At 49.6% G+C, this 15,648-nt stretch overlaps 1 pseudogene; it reads right to left on the reverse strand.

Annotated features, from left to right (window-relative positions):
- LOC112413126 (eukaryotic translation initiation factor 2 subunit 3, X-linked pseudogene) overlaps nt 1-15,648 on the reverse strand; it is a 159,566-nt pseudogene that overhangs the window by 39,893 nt on the left and 104,025 nt on the right.

Here is a 15,648-nt window from a genome sequence, read left to right on the forward strand (position 1 = left end):
CACCCCTTAACTGGCTGTGTGACTTTGGGCAATTCCATCAATTTCTCTGAGTTTTTTTTTTTTTTTTGGCTGCACCACGCGGCATGCGGAACTTCCGGGACCAGAGATCGAACCCACGGCCCCTGCGGTGGAAGCACCGAGTCTTAACCACCGGACCGCCAGGGAAGTCCCTCCGCGTTTTTTCATCTATAAAGTGGAGATTATAATAAGGTGAGGATTGCATGAATTAATAACCTTAGCGTGTATCTAGCGCCAGGCTCCGGTAATAAATGCTACCCGTTACCATTATAGCCACCCCTGGTTTCTGCTTTGAGCTAAGCTCAGTGACTGGGGTCTCAGTTTTCCTCAACTGGAAAATGGCTTCTTGAGGTGAGTCACAGGCCCGCAGGAAGATGGGAAATGGAAAATGTGGGGTGAGTCATAAACTTGCCCTGGTGGGAGACACAGCGTGGTCCTTAAGCTCTGGGCGGTGCTGTGTTGCCGTTTCTCCGTCTCTGTTTTGCTGATGGAAGCACTTGGTGTCTGGGCCCCTTAGCGGAGCTTTGTGGGGATCCTGGAACACAGAGAACAAGTGAGGTCAAAATCCTGCCAACCTTTCCATCTGGCCGTCGCATCTGTGGGGAGGCCTGTGGTTTATCCCCGACATCTTTTTATAATAATACCACCACCCACCATGTATCACATGCACAGACCTCTTAGAAATCAGCGTCGGGGGGCTTCCGGGGCTTCCCTGGTGGCGCAGTGGTTGAGAGTCCGCCTGCCGATGCAGGGGACGCGGGTTCGTGCCCCGGTCCGGGAAGATCCCACATGTCGCGGAGCGGCTGGGCCCGTGAGCCATGGCCGCTGAGCCTGCGCGTCCGGAGCCTGTGTTCTGCAACGGGAGAGGCCACAACAGTGAGAGGCCCACGTACTGCCAAAAAAAAAGTGAATCAGTTATACATATACATATATCCAGTCTGTTTTTTTAGATGCTTTTCCCATACAGGTCATTACAGAGGATTGAGTAGAGTTCCCTGTGCTATACAGTAGGTCCTTATCAGTTATCATTTTATATATAGTAGTGTATATATGTCAATCCCAGTCTCCCAATTTATCCCTCATGCCCCCTTACCCCCGGTAACCGTAAGTTTGTTTTCTACATCTGTAACTCTCTTTCTGTTTTGTAGATAAGTTCATTTGTCGGGACATTTTTTTTTCCTGGGACACCTGTTCCATTTTCTTGAAATGGAGCAGCTATCTTTGTATACATTCCTCCCGACTTTTAGGCCGACGCCTGGCCCATCCAGGGTGTGCTGTCATTGGGAACACTCTGTCAAGGCTTTCCCTCTCCCGAGCCCCTGTATTTTCACTGGAAATGTGCTGTCCCCGTCGCCTCCCCTCCAAATCTTCTCATCCGGCATCAACAACTCCCACCCCGCCCCCTCCTGTGAGCACAGAGGGAGCTCAGCTTCCCAGCAGAGGTGAGCAGGGCCGGCTTGAGACAAATGTGTCTTTCTCTGTCACCCCCTGCTCCAGGGTGAGGGAGAGAAAGTCTCTGAGTTCCTTCAATTACAGGGATGCCTGGGGAGAGTGTTAGTACAAGTCATGGAGCCCCCGGCTTGGACTGCAGGGTGGCTGGTGCCTCCCACCCTCACCTTCCCCTCAGGTACTTAAATAGGCATCGTTGACCTTCAAAAGGCATGTCACTAATGCAGGTGTCCCCTTAATGCCACTCACTCGGGGCTGTCATTGGTACTCACGCCTGTGACAGGTGTTCATCGGCAAACACTGGCAGGAAGGTCAGCACCTTGAAAGCTGCTGAGTTCCCCTAAAGGCAACACTTGAGGGTTGGCAAGTGGCCCGGCTGAAGTTGGCTGCAGTGGCCTCAAGGGAGGCCGGGCGGGGCAGAGCCCCTCTGGGAGTTGGGAGTGCCCATTGCTCATTGGGAGCGCTCGTTGCTTCATGCCCGACTCCTCTCCTGGTCCCCGAGAGACTTTTCCTCCTTCACCTAGGCCCCTCCTGCCCCGCCCTGCCCCACAGAGGGTCACAGTAGTGACCTGGGCCTCCCGGCTGGGGGACAGTACTCGGACAAGCCTGGGACAGTCTGGCTGCCTGCAGTTCTGCACTTTGGAGATGGGCCTTGGGCAGGCAGGGGCTCCCCAGGGGCAGGGAGCCTGTGATTTCAGCCCCAGAGGGGACCGTGCCTCACAGGTGCCGCCCTGGGTGTGTCTTGCCTGCCCAGGGGCCTTGACCGGACAAGCTGGAGTAAAGCCCAGGTGGCACCGAGGATCTTCCCACAGCAGAGGACAAGTATGTATTTAGCTTCTTTCCATACCTTACGGGATGGGGGCCTGGGAAAGACGTGTGGTTTGATCCACTGACACTGAGTATTAGAGAGAAAGGAGATCCTGGGGTTCATGTAATACACAAGCTCTCAAATTTTTACTATTCACTCTGTCAGAGACTATTCTCCTAAGTTCGTTCTTTCTTTCTTTCTTTCTTTCTTTCTTTCTTTCTTTCTTTCTTTCTTTCTTTTTCTTTTTTTCTTATCTTTATTGGAGTATAGTTGATTTACAATGTTGTGTTAGTTTCAGGTGGACAGCAAAGTGAATCAGTTATACATATACATATATCCAGTCTGTTTTTTTAGATGCTTTTCCCATACAGGTCATCACAGAGTATTGAGTGGAGTTCCCTGTGCTATACAGTAGGTCCTTATCAGTTATCTATTTTATATATAGTAGTGTATATATGTCAATCCCAGTCTCCCAATTTATCCCTCATGCCCCCTTACCCCCGGTAACCGTAAGTTTGTTTTCTACATCTGTAACTCTCTTTCTGTTTTGTAGATAAGTTCATTTGTACCCTTTTTTTTTAGATTCCATGCATGTGATATCGTATGATATTTGTCTCTCTCTGTCTGACTTACGCCACTCAGTATGACAATCTCTAGGTCTATCCATGTCGCTGCAAATGGCATTATTTCATCCTTTTTTATGGCTGAGTAATATTCCATTGTATATATGTACCACATCTTCTTTATCCATTCATCTGTTGATGGACATTTAGGTTGCTTCCATGTCTTGGCTATTGTAAATAGTGCTACAATGAACATTAGGGTGCATATATCTTTTCAAATTACGGTTTCCTAAGTCGTTTCTGTCCCAGCAGCTGTGGCTTGAATTCTCTGTACCTCCTTTATCCTTCATGCTAGGGATTGCTAGTAACAATAATAATGGAAATGACGACAATGTCCACCACCAATGACTGTGTTGCACGTTTATTTGTCACGTGCCAGGAGTTCTGCGTGCGTGACGCCCGTGAGTTGTTGTAACAGTGCTGGGAAGTTACTCTTGTCACCCTTACTTCATTGCTGAAGCTCAGAGAGGACGTTCCTGTTGCTCAAGGTGGAGCCAGGGTCCAGACCCAGGTCCAAATAGCCCCTGGCTCACTTAGCCACCCCGCTTCGCGAATGCAGACCTTCCTCATCTCATGGTGCAGTTATTTCCCAATAGATCCATCAGAAGTTGAAAATATCATAAGATGAAAATACATATAGTAGACCAAACCTACCAGACAGCATATTTGTGTCTAGCCAACCTTAAATAGGCTCAGAACATTTCCGTTAGCCTACGGTTGGGCAAAATCATCTGACACCAAGCTTATTTTATCATCAAGTGTGAATCTCTCCTGTAATTGATTGAATACTGTGCTGAAAGTGGAAAACAGCCAACGGTTGTCTGGGTGCAGAATGGTGGTAAGCGCATCTGCTGTTTCCCCACTCCCTGAGAGCAGGGCTGACGAGGAGCTGTGGCTGGTGCCCTGCCCAGCATCACGAGAGCATCGTGCCACAGATCGCTAGCCTGGGAAAAGCTCAAAATTCAAAATTGGAAGTATGGTTTCTACCGAATGCGTATCGCCTTCACACCATCGTAAAGTTGAAAAATCGTAAGTCGAACCGTCATAAGTTGGGGACCATCTGTGCTGTTGAGAGTGCCGTTTGTCACCACTCTGTGCTCTGGGTCAGGGAAGACGCCGAGCCCCGCAGATCAGAGAACTGAGGCCAGACAGGTTAGCGCCCACAGCTGGCTGGTGGCTCATCTTTACTAGCCAACTGAGGACTTGGCTGTGCCCAGCCCCATGCTGGACCCTTTAGGGGGTTCCTAAAAGAATGTGTCCAAAACTCCGTGGACATTTGCTGGAAAACTCAAACTGTATTCCTAGGTCACATTTATTGGGCTTTTGCTCTGTGTCGGGCACAGGTTTTACATTTAGCTCTCATAAGTATGAGGTTTGTCCTGTCATTATCCCCCTTCGATAGCAAGGAGAATGAGGCCCAGAGACGTTAAGCAACTTATCCAGGGCCACACAGCTAGGAAGGGGGAGATGGGGCTCACTCAAACCCATGGCTGGCTGAGCGCAGAGCCCTTGCTCTCATACTTGAAACACAGAAAACAATTCCAGAACCACATGTGCCAAGCAGTGAGGACCCGACTCTATAATGGGACATGAGAGAAACGAGAATGTGTGTGTGTGTGTGTGCAGCATGGTGGTGGTGGGAGTGTTGGAGGAGGGGAGCTCCTCGGAGGAGGTGTGACTTGAGCTGGGCTTTGATTTTTGATTAGAGGGAGTCTGGGGATGGTGTCCTGGGTGGAAATAACATGCCAGGTACAGGCTGGGAAGTAAGAAGTGTACTTCTTACTTGAGGGGCTGCTTGTTCTTGCTTGATGGCAGAGGGAGCCTTCTCTATTAGACTATCAGCTTCTCTGTCCTATTTGACTCTCACCTGATGGGCTGATTCCAAGTCGTCTTTTTGGCGGCTAAGAAACTTCGATTTACCGATTAGGAGATAAGGGTGTATATATGTCATGGGAGCTTGTGTGGCAGAGTGGAAGAGCGTACAGCTTGGAACCAGGTTTAAATCTACTGCTGTCATTTACTGTGTGTCTTTGGGAGACTCTTAGCTCAGTTTTATCATCTGTGAAAACTGGATGATAACAATTAACTTACCTACCTCTCGCCGTAAGTTTTGATAATCAAATGAGATAATAAGGGTCAGGTAAAAAGCACTTTGTAATTTGCATATTGTCCTAACTTACGATTATGAATGAAATGTGACTACAAGAATGCGAGTAAACAGGTTGTGCATACATTTGTGTGTTTTAGGTGGTTATGCTTAGCTTTATGCCTTCATAAATGTGACTGCTGACGCCGATGTGTACGTGTGTGTGTGTGTGTGTGTGTGTGTGTATGTGTCCTTTGGTCACTCGAACAGCACCTGGACAGCGTTACCCTGCAACAGACTCCTAAAGAGGCAGCCCTTTGCTGTGTGGATCCGTGTGTTGGGCACAGTGGCCCCCATTCCCAATCTGTGGTCTCCCAATAGCCCTGTGAGTCCACTGCCATCATAACCACTTTTTTCCTTCCAGTTTTACCGAGATCTAATTGACGTACAGCACTGTATAAGTTTAAGGCATGCCATGGTAACCATTTAACTTTTCAATTTTAAAAGTTTTATTTAGGGCTTCCCTGGTGGCGCAGTGGTTGAGAGTCCACCTGCCGTTGCAGGGGACGCGGCTTCGTGCCCCGGTCCGGGAAGATCCCACATGCTGCGGAGCGGCTGGGCCCGTGAGCCATGGCCGCTGAGCCTGCGCGTCCGGAGCCTGTGCTCCGCAACCGGGAGAGGCCACGACAGTGAGAGGCCCGCGTACCGCAAAAAAAAATTGTTTATTTTTATTGAAATATAGTTGTACATATTATATAAGTTACAAGTGTACAATATCGTGACTCACAATCTTTAAAGGTTACAGTCCATTTATAGTTATTATAAATATTGGCTATATTCCCCATGTTGTACAATACATCTTTGTAGGTTATTTTATACGTAATAGTTTGTACCTCTTAATGCCCTACCCCTATATTGCCCCTCCACCTTCTCTCTCCCCACTGGTAACCACTACTTTGTTGTCTATATCTGTGAGTCTATTCATTCTTTGCTATATTCACTAGTTTGTTGTATTTCTTAGATTCCACATGTAAGTGTTGGCATACAGCATTTTTCTTTCTACCCTACAAGTCCATCCATGTTGCTGCAAATGGCAAAATTTCATTCTTTTTTACGGCTGAGTAATATTCCATTGTATATATATGTACCACATCTTTATCCATTCATCTGTCGATGGACGCATAGTTTGCTTCCATGTCTTAGCTATTGTAAATCATGCTGCTGTGAACATTGGGGTGCTTGTATCTTTTGGAATTAGTACTTTTGCTTTCTTTGGATATATACCCAAGAGTGGAATTGCTGGGTCCTATGATAGTTCTAATTTTCGTTTTTTGAGGAACCTGCATACTGTCTTCCACAGTGGCTACACCAATTTACATTCCCATCAACAGTGTACGAGAGTTCCCTTTTCTCCACATCTTCGCCAACATTTGTTATTTGTGTTCTTTTGATGACAGCCATTCTGACAGGTGTGAGGTAACATCTCATTGTGGTTTCGATTTGCATTTCCTTGACGATTAGTGATGTTAAACATCCTCTCATGTGCCTGTTGGCCACCTGCATTTCCTCTTTGGAAAAACATCTATTCAGTTCTTCTTTCTTTTTTTTGACATTGAGTTGTATGAGCTGGTTATATATATATTGGATATTAATACCTTACTGGTCATATCATATCATTTGCAAATATTTTCTCCCATTCAGTAGGTTGACTTTTTGTTTTGTCTGTGGTTTCCTTTGTTGTGCAAAAGTTTTGAAGTTTGATTAGGTCCCATTTGTTTATTTTTGCTTTTGTTTCCTTTGCTTTGGGAGATGGATCCAAAAAATATTGCTGTGATTTATGTCAAAGAGCATTCCGCCTATGTTCTCCTTAGGAGTTTTATAGTATCCAGTCTGACATTTAGGTCTTTAACGTGGTAACTCTTCAAAAGTGGTAACAGAGCCTGGATGTGAACTGGGGTGTGCTGACTCCTGAAGCTGCTGTGGCTTTTTCCAGAAACCGGAAGTGGCCTGTCCAAAGGCAGCAGAGAAGCCCTGCCGGGCAGACGGACACTTCTTCCTGGGGTCCCCCGCCCCTATTTCCTTAGCACTTTCCTACCGGCCGGTTTCAAGGGAGCTCACTTTGCTTCCCTGGGGAATAAGGAGGGTGCCTCCCTGGTTGCACCCTCAGCTGAGCCCACCCAAGCTCCTGACCGCTCGGCTGGGGTTCTCTGGGCCTTTTCGAGTCTTTATTGTAGACGCTGCCCTCTGAACCCCAATCCTGCTCTCAAGAGGACAGAGTTAGAGGAATGGCCTGTTTCTTGCTTCCCAGCCATCTTCTCTGGGACTTACCTCTGGCTACATCCAGACGGCAGGGAAGCTGGGATGTGGCCCCAGACCTGCAGAGGAAGTGCAGGGGGGTTGGCAGGACACGCAGAGCCCAGTGGGAGACCCCACTGCCACCTACCGTGGGGACCACAGGAGGATCTGTTCCCCATCCCGCCACCATGAGGTTGCTTTTACTTCCCGCTGGACTTGTGTTATGGGCTCCTCCACAGGAAGCCAGGACCTCTCAGCCTGGTCTGGAATTCCTGTTGAGGACTCCACCTCCCATGTCCACCCTGAGGCTCGGAGTAGAGCTGGGCTGACCTCAGGCTGTAGGCGGCCTTGGAGGAGCACAGGGGGAGCTGCAGCTGGGAGGCTTGTAGAAGGCTGCTTGTCTCTCACCAAGCGCGTGCCACAGACAGTGCCTGGGGGCCTCTGCACGCCCAGGCAGTGCTGCCCACGGCTCCATGCATATCTGGAGGCCTCACAATTTTACTTGGATTATGGAAATAATGTACACCTAGTGTAAGAAGTTTACAAAACGTGCAGGTGTGTAAAAAAGAAATACAAAAATAACTCCTCAGCCTACTACTTAAAGACGGCTACTGTTACCATCCTGTTGTATTTCTTTCCACTCTCTCTCTGCCTAATAGGCCATATGGCATATATGTCTGTGTGCGTGTACATATATAATAGCTATGCATATGTACTTAACACACCCCAAATCAGGGAGGTGCCAGCTAGAGGCCTCGGAGTTACCCTTGCCCTGTCTCTCCCCACCACTGCCCACGGCACCCTCACTTCTCACCAGGTCCTGCTAATCATGGCTCCTAACAATGGCTCTGAACTGGTCTGCCCACATCACGCTGTCCCCTCCCTCCACCCTTAGCCCAGCAACTAACTTCTTTGGCCCAGACTGTCTGGCTCTGTCTCTTACTGCTGTGCAACCTTAGGCAAGTTACTTCACTTCGCTGAGTCTCACTTCCCTGTCTCACAAAGCGGTGTGGATTAAATAAGTAAATCCATGCAGCGCTTAGACTGGCGCCTGCACACAGCGGGCAGTTGCCACGGTGCGGCCAGAGGCTACCCTCCTTGTAAAATACGGCAAAGGCTTCCTTCCCACTGCCCTTAGGGTGAGTGAGTGAGAGCAGTCTGGGATCCTCACCACCGTCTGAGATCCACAAGGTTTGACCTCCCCCTCCTCCTTCTTCTCCTTCTTCTTCTTCTTCTTCTCCTTCTCCTCCCTCTCCCCCTCCCCTATCTTCTTCTTCTCTCTCCCTCTCTCTCTCTCAGTCCTTGGAGTTGCCACAGTGTCTCTGCACATCCTCTTCTCTCTGCTTGAACACTTTCCCCTCTGCATCCTCTCACCTATAATGTGATTATTATACACTTGCTTTGTGCCCCCATTTTTCTCTCATAAGTAACATAAATATGTCTTTGCCCGTAAATCTTCATGCACACCTCTGATCATGTCCTCAAAATAGATCCTTAGAAGTGGAAATTTCTGGATCAAAGATTATGAACACTTTTTTAAGGCTTTTGAGGAATCTTGCCAGATCACCTTGTTTTTTAAAAAAATTTATGTTACTGACTTACATTGTTGGATTAATTCCTGCTGGACAGCAAAGTGATTCAGTTATACATATATATATTCTTTTTCATATTCTTTTCCATTATGGTTTATCACAAATTATTGAATATGTGTCCCTGTGCTATACAGTAGGACCTTGTGGTTTATCCATCCTGTATATAATAGTTTGCATCTGCTAACCCCAAACTCTCAAGCCATGCCCTCCTCCACCCAGGCAACCACAAGTCTGTTCTCTATGTCTGTGAGTCTGTTTCTGTTTCGTAGATATGTTCACTTGTGTCATATTTTAGATTCCACATCTCAGTGATATCATATGACGTCATATGATATCACTTTCTAGAAAGCAAACACATACTACTTAGTCTTCCTGCCACAGGTCCCTTTCTTGGGCTTCTGGGGCATTTTGTTTTGGTCTTTCATCTAGCAGTGATGGCCTCTCCTTTGTGTTGGAGTCATTTGTTTACTCTGTTTCCTTAACTAGATTCTAAACTCTTCGGGGGCAGGGGCTGTGTCTCGTTCATCTCTGTCTCTCCCTAGAGACCTAGTTCCTGGCATGTGCCCAGGGAGAACCTCTGCTGAGCTGCACCGAGTTGGACATATGAGTTGTCAGTCCCTTTCCACAGCGGGATGGAAATCAGGAATCAGTGGGTCCCAAAATGTATAAAAAGAGGGAAAATCCAACACTTGCAGGGCCTCTTTGCCTCTTCCCAGCCTAATGGTAGAGTGAGAGAAGACCCCAATATAAATGTGGTTTCCTGGTTCTGAGCGGGGGAGCGGTCACGTGTGAAGGAGCAGCGGCTCAGGCGGCCCTGGGCGTGGGGTGCCCAGGAGGGCTGTGTCCTTTGCGGGGGAGGAGTTCCCAGGACCTTACTTACTTCCCCGCAGGGTAGATGTCTTCGCTCGCCCCACCCCCCACCCCGGGTCCTGTCTCTGGGTGAGAAGGCAGAGCAGATGGCCCCCTGACCAGTATCACTGGGGGTGTCCTGTCCTCACACCCACCCCCAGGGCCATCAGCGCGTGGGCTGCCAGGGCCCTTCAGGCATGTGGAGGCTAGGCCCTCCTGGCTCCTGCGCCTCTGTGGTGGCTTCCTGGACGTCACCTCATTCTAGGCTGGACACTGGGCACTCAGAACCTTTAGTTCAAGCTTTCTTTCTAAAAGAGCTGGGAAGAAGTTCCTATGTCCCCCAATGGCACCTGGAGCCAGCTGGCCTCTGGGGCTCCTGCTAGGAGGCGTTTCTGCCCCAGAGAGAAGCACTTAAGGCTTCATCCTGGGATGCTTGGTTTGGAAAAGCTGTGAGGCTTCATCTGGAACCAGCCCTCCTGTTTTGAGACGGGGACTCAGAGATGTGGATTGCCCCCAGCACGGCCCCTCCTGTACTACCAGGGCTCAATGCTGCACACATATGTGTGTGACACTCACTCACTCACTGTTCACAAAGTGACTCGTTTCATCATCCCCCAAACCCAGAGAGGTAACTGCAGTTGTCCTCATTTTACAGATGGGGAAGCAGCAGCTCAAAGAGATCACAAGCCCCAGGGAGGCTGAGCCGGGAATGGAACCAGGGGGTCTGGTTGCAACGTCCTGGCTCCAGGGCCCTGCGCTGGGCTTCTCCCTGAGAGGGGCTGAGGATGGCTCCAGGTCCCTGGGTGCTGGGCAGCCTCTGTGAGCCTGAGGCTATGTGTGCGGGTGTGTATTTGTGTGTGTACATATGTATATGAGTGTGTGTGTGTGTGTGACAGAGAGAGAGAGAGAGAGAGACTTCGTTCAACCTGATGTGGAAGCTCTCAGGGCTTGGGTGACACTGAGGGGGCTGTGGGGTCTGGTCACACAGTGGAAAGTGGAAAGGGCTTAGCACAGAGCCAGACCTGAGTTTGAGCTTTGACTCAGCCGCTTATTAGCTGTGTGACTTTGGGCAGTCTGCTTGACCTCTCTGAGCCTTGATGTCCTTATTTGTAGGTGGAAGGGGCGTCTACCTCATAGTGTCGTTGGAAGGATTAAATATATTCATTTAGGTCAATGGTGAAGGGCAATGCCTAGCACATGGTAGGCCCTAAAATAAATATTATTTATCTTCACCTTTTCGATCATTCCAGGCAAGCTGAGAGGTGGAGGGGGTTTGCTCTTTCCTCCATTTTCCAGAATATTCTCTCTTCTTAGGCACTTTGTTCTGTCATTTACCCACCACAAATGTCAGTTTCATTTTCATCAAAGGATCACAGGCTTTATATAATAAATTTTTAACAATAAACATCAATTTTTACATTGAGTAAAGGTTAAGAGGAAGAGGGCAAGGCTTAACCCCAAAGCACAAGACCTTAAAAAAAGCAAGAGTCTTCTTGGTGCCTCCCAGCTACCCCCACCTGTTTATTCTGCCTGTGTTAAGGCAGATTCTGGAAGATCTTCTCCCTTCCTTGTCTTTGGACCTGGGCTTGGAGGCTTTGCTCGGGGCCCACAATCTCGGCTGTGTCCCTGGGCACCAGCCAGTGGCTCTGGACATGCCCAGACCAGCTGAGCTGCCCTCAGAGCTGTCAGCACTGGCGTGTGTGCTGGAATGCCAGGCTGGGGGCTTTGGGGAGGGAAGGTGCGGGAAGCAGGTGAGAATGTACCAGGCTGGTTTGCATTCACTGTCAGCGTGGAAACCGCCCGTAAATCACGGTGCACAGCTGAGGGTGCCTGGAGCGGGGGTGAGGAGGGAGCGTGGGGCTGTCATGTGGGCAGAAACAGGCTTGGGGCTCAGGCCAGGAGGTGGAAGCTCCAGGGAGGCTGCTTTTAACTCAGGGTAAAAACAAAACAAAACAAAATTTACAGATATACACTACTGTATATAAAGTAGATAAACAACAAGGACCTACTGTATAGCACAGGAAACTACATTCAGCAACTTGTAATAATCTATAATGGGAAAGAATCTGAAAAATAATATATATATATATATATATATATATATAACTGAAACACTTTGCTGTATACCTGAAAGATTGTAAATCAACTATACTTCAATTAAAAAAAAAAAAAGGTCTAACACTGGGATAGGCTGCTGTAAGGTAGTGAGCTCCCCATCCTTAGAGGTATTCCAGAGCCTGATGCTCACCCTTGGGTGCTGTGGTTGTAAGCACTCTTGTGCTGGGCAGGAGATGTATCCTCCCAACCCTGAGATTCCCCAAGCCTGGGAATGTGATTTTCAAACTGAAGGGGATAGGCATTTACTTTCACTTAATTACATGTACGTTGTACTAACCACGTGCCAGGCTCTGTTCTAATTGCTTACGCATATTAACTCATTTAATTACTGAGTACCATGAGGTAGGTCCTCATATTTCCATTTTATAGCTGGGGAAACTGAGGCATAGATAAGAAGCTTGCCCAAGAGTTCCCAGCTAGTCAGTCTGACTCCAGGGTCTGTTCTCCTGCCCACTCTGCTGCTGTGGTCCTGTCTCCTGGGGCGTTTCCAGGAGGCTTGGTTGCAGCATCTTAGTCCAGGCACGGCTGAGGGGCATCTGGGGCAAAGTCCGACAGCAGGTCCTGGGAGGAGTCCCTTTCTGCAGGCACACCTTATAACCCGAAGGATGCGGTGACAGACAGGGTAGTCACCCATGTAACAGAGAGAGGGGACAGACCCTCTCCCAAAGCAGGAAGTTCATAGTGACAGAGAATCTGGATGCTTGGAAGGCCAGGTAGGAAAGGGACAGAAGGATGTCTGTTCCAGAGTCTGAGGAACAGGGGGTGGGGGTGGGGGGGCTCTGCTAGTCCCAGGGGACTTCACCAAGAAGGGGACTCAGGCCCGGGGACAAGGTGAAGACTGGGGCATCAGAACTGGTAAGTGATGCTGGAAGCATTCAGGAAGAGGACTCCGAGTGGAGCCCCAGGGCTGGACTGGGTCGGCTGCCCCAGGAGAGGAGGGCCGGCTTCAGAATGCAGAGACTGGGGTTTAATCCCCCGACCTGCCACTTTCACTCCTTGTGTGACGAGGTCAGCATGGCCAACCACTCCGACCCTCGGTTTCCTTACCTTCAAAGGTGGGTAATGATAACTACCTTGCAGGATCGTGGGACGGGGCGGGGTGGGGGGAAGTCAAATCAGGTAATATTTACTCACATAGAGGCTTGCGAGCAAGAGGTGTCTTTGTGTGCCTTCCATTGCTCTTTTCTCTGGTGGGGATTGATTTTAGAGATGGAGGGAGAGTGTGTTGGGGAGCGGGCTGGAGATGGGACGAGGCAGGAGGCTACGGAGGGCAGGGCTGGGAAAGCCAAGCCATTGGACAAACCCCACCTACTCTGGTGCCAGCGACCACGTCGGGTTCATCAGGTTCGTCAAGGCTTTCCGGGACCCTCTGGGTACCAACCTCAGGATCCGGTAACTGGGGGCTATGGAAGGGGCAACTTCTAAAGAACAACTTGGGATTTCAAGTTCACGTGTTTGAAAACCATCCCCAGGGCCAGGGAGTGGACTGGCTCTCCCCTGGGGAACTGAAGGAGCAGAAAGCTTCCCCTCTGCATCCCCTCTCCCACGTTCCCTCCTGTCGTTCTGTGAGTGCCCTTGGACACCCCTCCATCTTCTCACCTGGAAAATGAATGGACTGGGATGGGAAGATGTCTAAGGCTAATTACATATCTTCCCTGGTCTTAGAGACCAAACATTTTATTTTTCTGCTCATCTGAAAATTTAGAAGACTCACTTCCAATAAAGGCAGCCAGACTTAACAGAAAGGTTCACAAACTGAGAATAACAATAGTAAGTTCTAAAGTTTAGATCTGTTGAGTTCTAGAATTGGTGACGTTGTCCTATGTATTCGGTTTAACATTTATAATATTCTTATGTTGGAGACGAGGCTGCCAAGGACCAGAGGAGTTAAGTGACTTGCTGGTAAAGCCAGGCTCCGCACCAGGGTCTTCCAGTCCTGGCTCTGATTCAAAGTAACTGCCTATGTCTAGGTGGGCCTTAGTTTCCCCATCTGTAAAATGGGTGGATGGTTCCCTCTGGCAATCAAAGGTTATGATCTTATGATTTCTCTGTCCCTGGGGGTGTGGGGCTTTCTCTCGGTGCTAGTTGATACATTTCCGTCTCGGTCTCCACAGCATTTGGAAACCACTCTGCTTCCTACTCTGTTGTTAATGCTGACTACTGCTAAACGAAGGCTTGAAAGTAGGCCCCGAAGGGTAGTCTCAAGATGTCTCTGGATTCTCTTCTCAATTTGTAGGGTGTGGGGAGATTTTCAAAATCACATTTCTGATTGGAAGGAGCCATCGGGGTCATCCTGTGTCCGAGGGGCCCTGCCTGGTGGGTTTGGAGTCTTAAGTCCTTGCCTTCAGCAGGATGGACGAGATGGCCTGGCGAGGTCCCCAACCTCCTGCTTCTTTCAAGCCTCCTTGAAGGAGGCATGTCTATGGCAGGCCCTGGGTAACACATTTCACAGCCCTCCTCTCCAGGAAGCTGTTCTTAATGTTTAACCTTAATCCCTCCCGCTGTAACTGAAGGTCCCTTCCTCCTGTTGAGTGCAAATGCAGGACAGCTGCTCTGGCTCATGGTCTGACATCAGCTATTATTTCTCAAGATGACCCTGCGAGACAGGCCAGTGTCATTAGACCCAGTTCGGTGCTCAGCGCACACGTGTCTATTCCTGCCCGCGTGGCCGCAGACAGGCTCGCTGGGCCCGTGAATAGCTGCCTGTTTCTGGGGATGTCTCTTAAGACACTTGTCTCCTGACGTCTGTATCACACTGTGGACCCCAGAGGGCAGAGACCACACCTGTTTGGCTGGCTTCCTAACGACCCTTCTGTGGCTCTCCACAGCTGAGCTTGCTTTCCCAAAGGGAGCGGTTTTAGGGAAGTGGCTGAGGATGGAAGTTTGAGGCAACTGATCGGAGGCAGTGTCCGGACGACGCTCTTGGGCTCCTCCTTCGTCTTGGATGTGGCTCTATTTCGGGGATATCTTCGCCAATGGGCAAAGCTGAGGATGTTCCCTGAGGGTGCACGATTCCCTGCCCTCCCTAAGGGCCACGTTGAGGGCGAGGGAAAGGGCCGCGGGGGTTCTGTGGCTGCTTGGACGTTGTCCTGCCTGCTGTCCTTTCTGCAAGGAGACAGGGATGAAACCTAATCCAGCGATTTGCCGCACCCATCATCGCTAAGAACAACAGTATCATCAACAAGAACAGAACCCAGGGGCCTGCTGGGTGGACGTGCCTCTCTCAGCTCCTGTCTTATCTGGCACTCTCTCTGGTCTCTGTTTAGAGTAACTTGGGCAACGTGTTTGGAAGAACAGGTGAGCAAGTGTGAGGGAATTTCAGGGGTCTGGGCCAGAGTGTCGCCTCTTCCCGGTTTAGTTTTGATGGCAACTTCCCATCCCTCTGAACAGTGTCACTGGTGGTTTGAGGCCCAGGCCCCTGTGCCCTCTCCCCAGATGGCAAGGGGGTACTTCAAGGCTCCACCTGCCCCAGGCACTGCTTCCCAGGGGCTCTCTTTCTCTAGGAGGCTGCATTCCTGTCCATAAACCTCCTTCTCCGGGGCTTAGAGCCGAGCTGTTCCTGATGTTTTTCAGAGGCCTGGATCAAAGCTGTCCAGGTCGTAAATTCTGGTGGCTGTCAGGCCCCCGGGGCAGCTGAAGAGGGTTGACAGCCCTTTGGGCCTCAAAGGAAAAAATTCGATCCACTCCGCCCACTTCCGTCTCTGCCAAGAAGCTGTCCTCTCGGAGCCCCCACTGGGCCGTCCTTTCCTGGGAGCTGCTTCTGGAGACGGGCTCATTTGGGGGAGAGAGAAAGCAGGGCCTGTGAGCGGG

Source organism: Neophocaena asiaeorientalis, unplaced genomic scaffold (assembly GCF_003031525.2).
Source record: "Neophocaena asiaeorientalis asiaeorientalis breed wild unplaced genomic scaffold, Neophocaena_asiaeorientalis_V1.1 scaffold14, whole genome shotgun sequence".
NCBI classification, from domain to species: domain Eukaryota; kingdom Metazoa; phylum Chordata; class Mammalia; order Artiodactyla; family Phocoenidae; genus Neophocaena; species Neophocaena asiaeorientalis.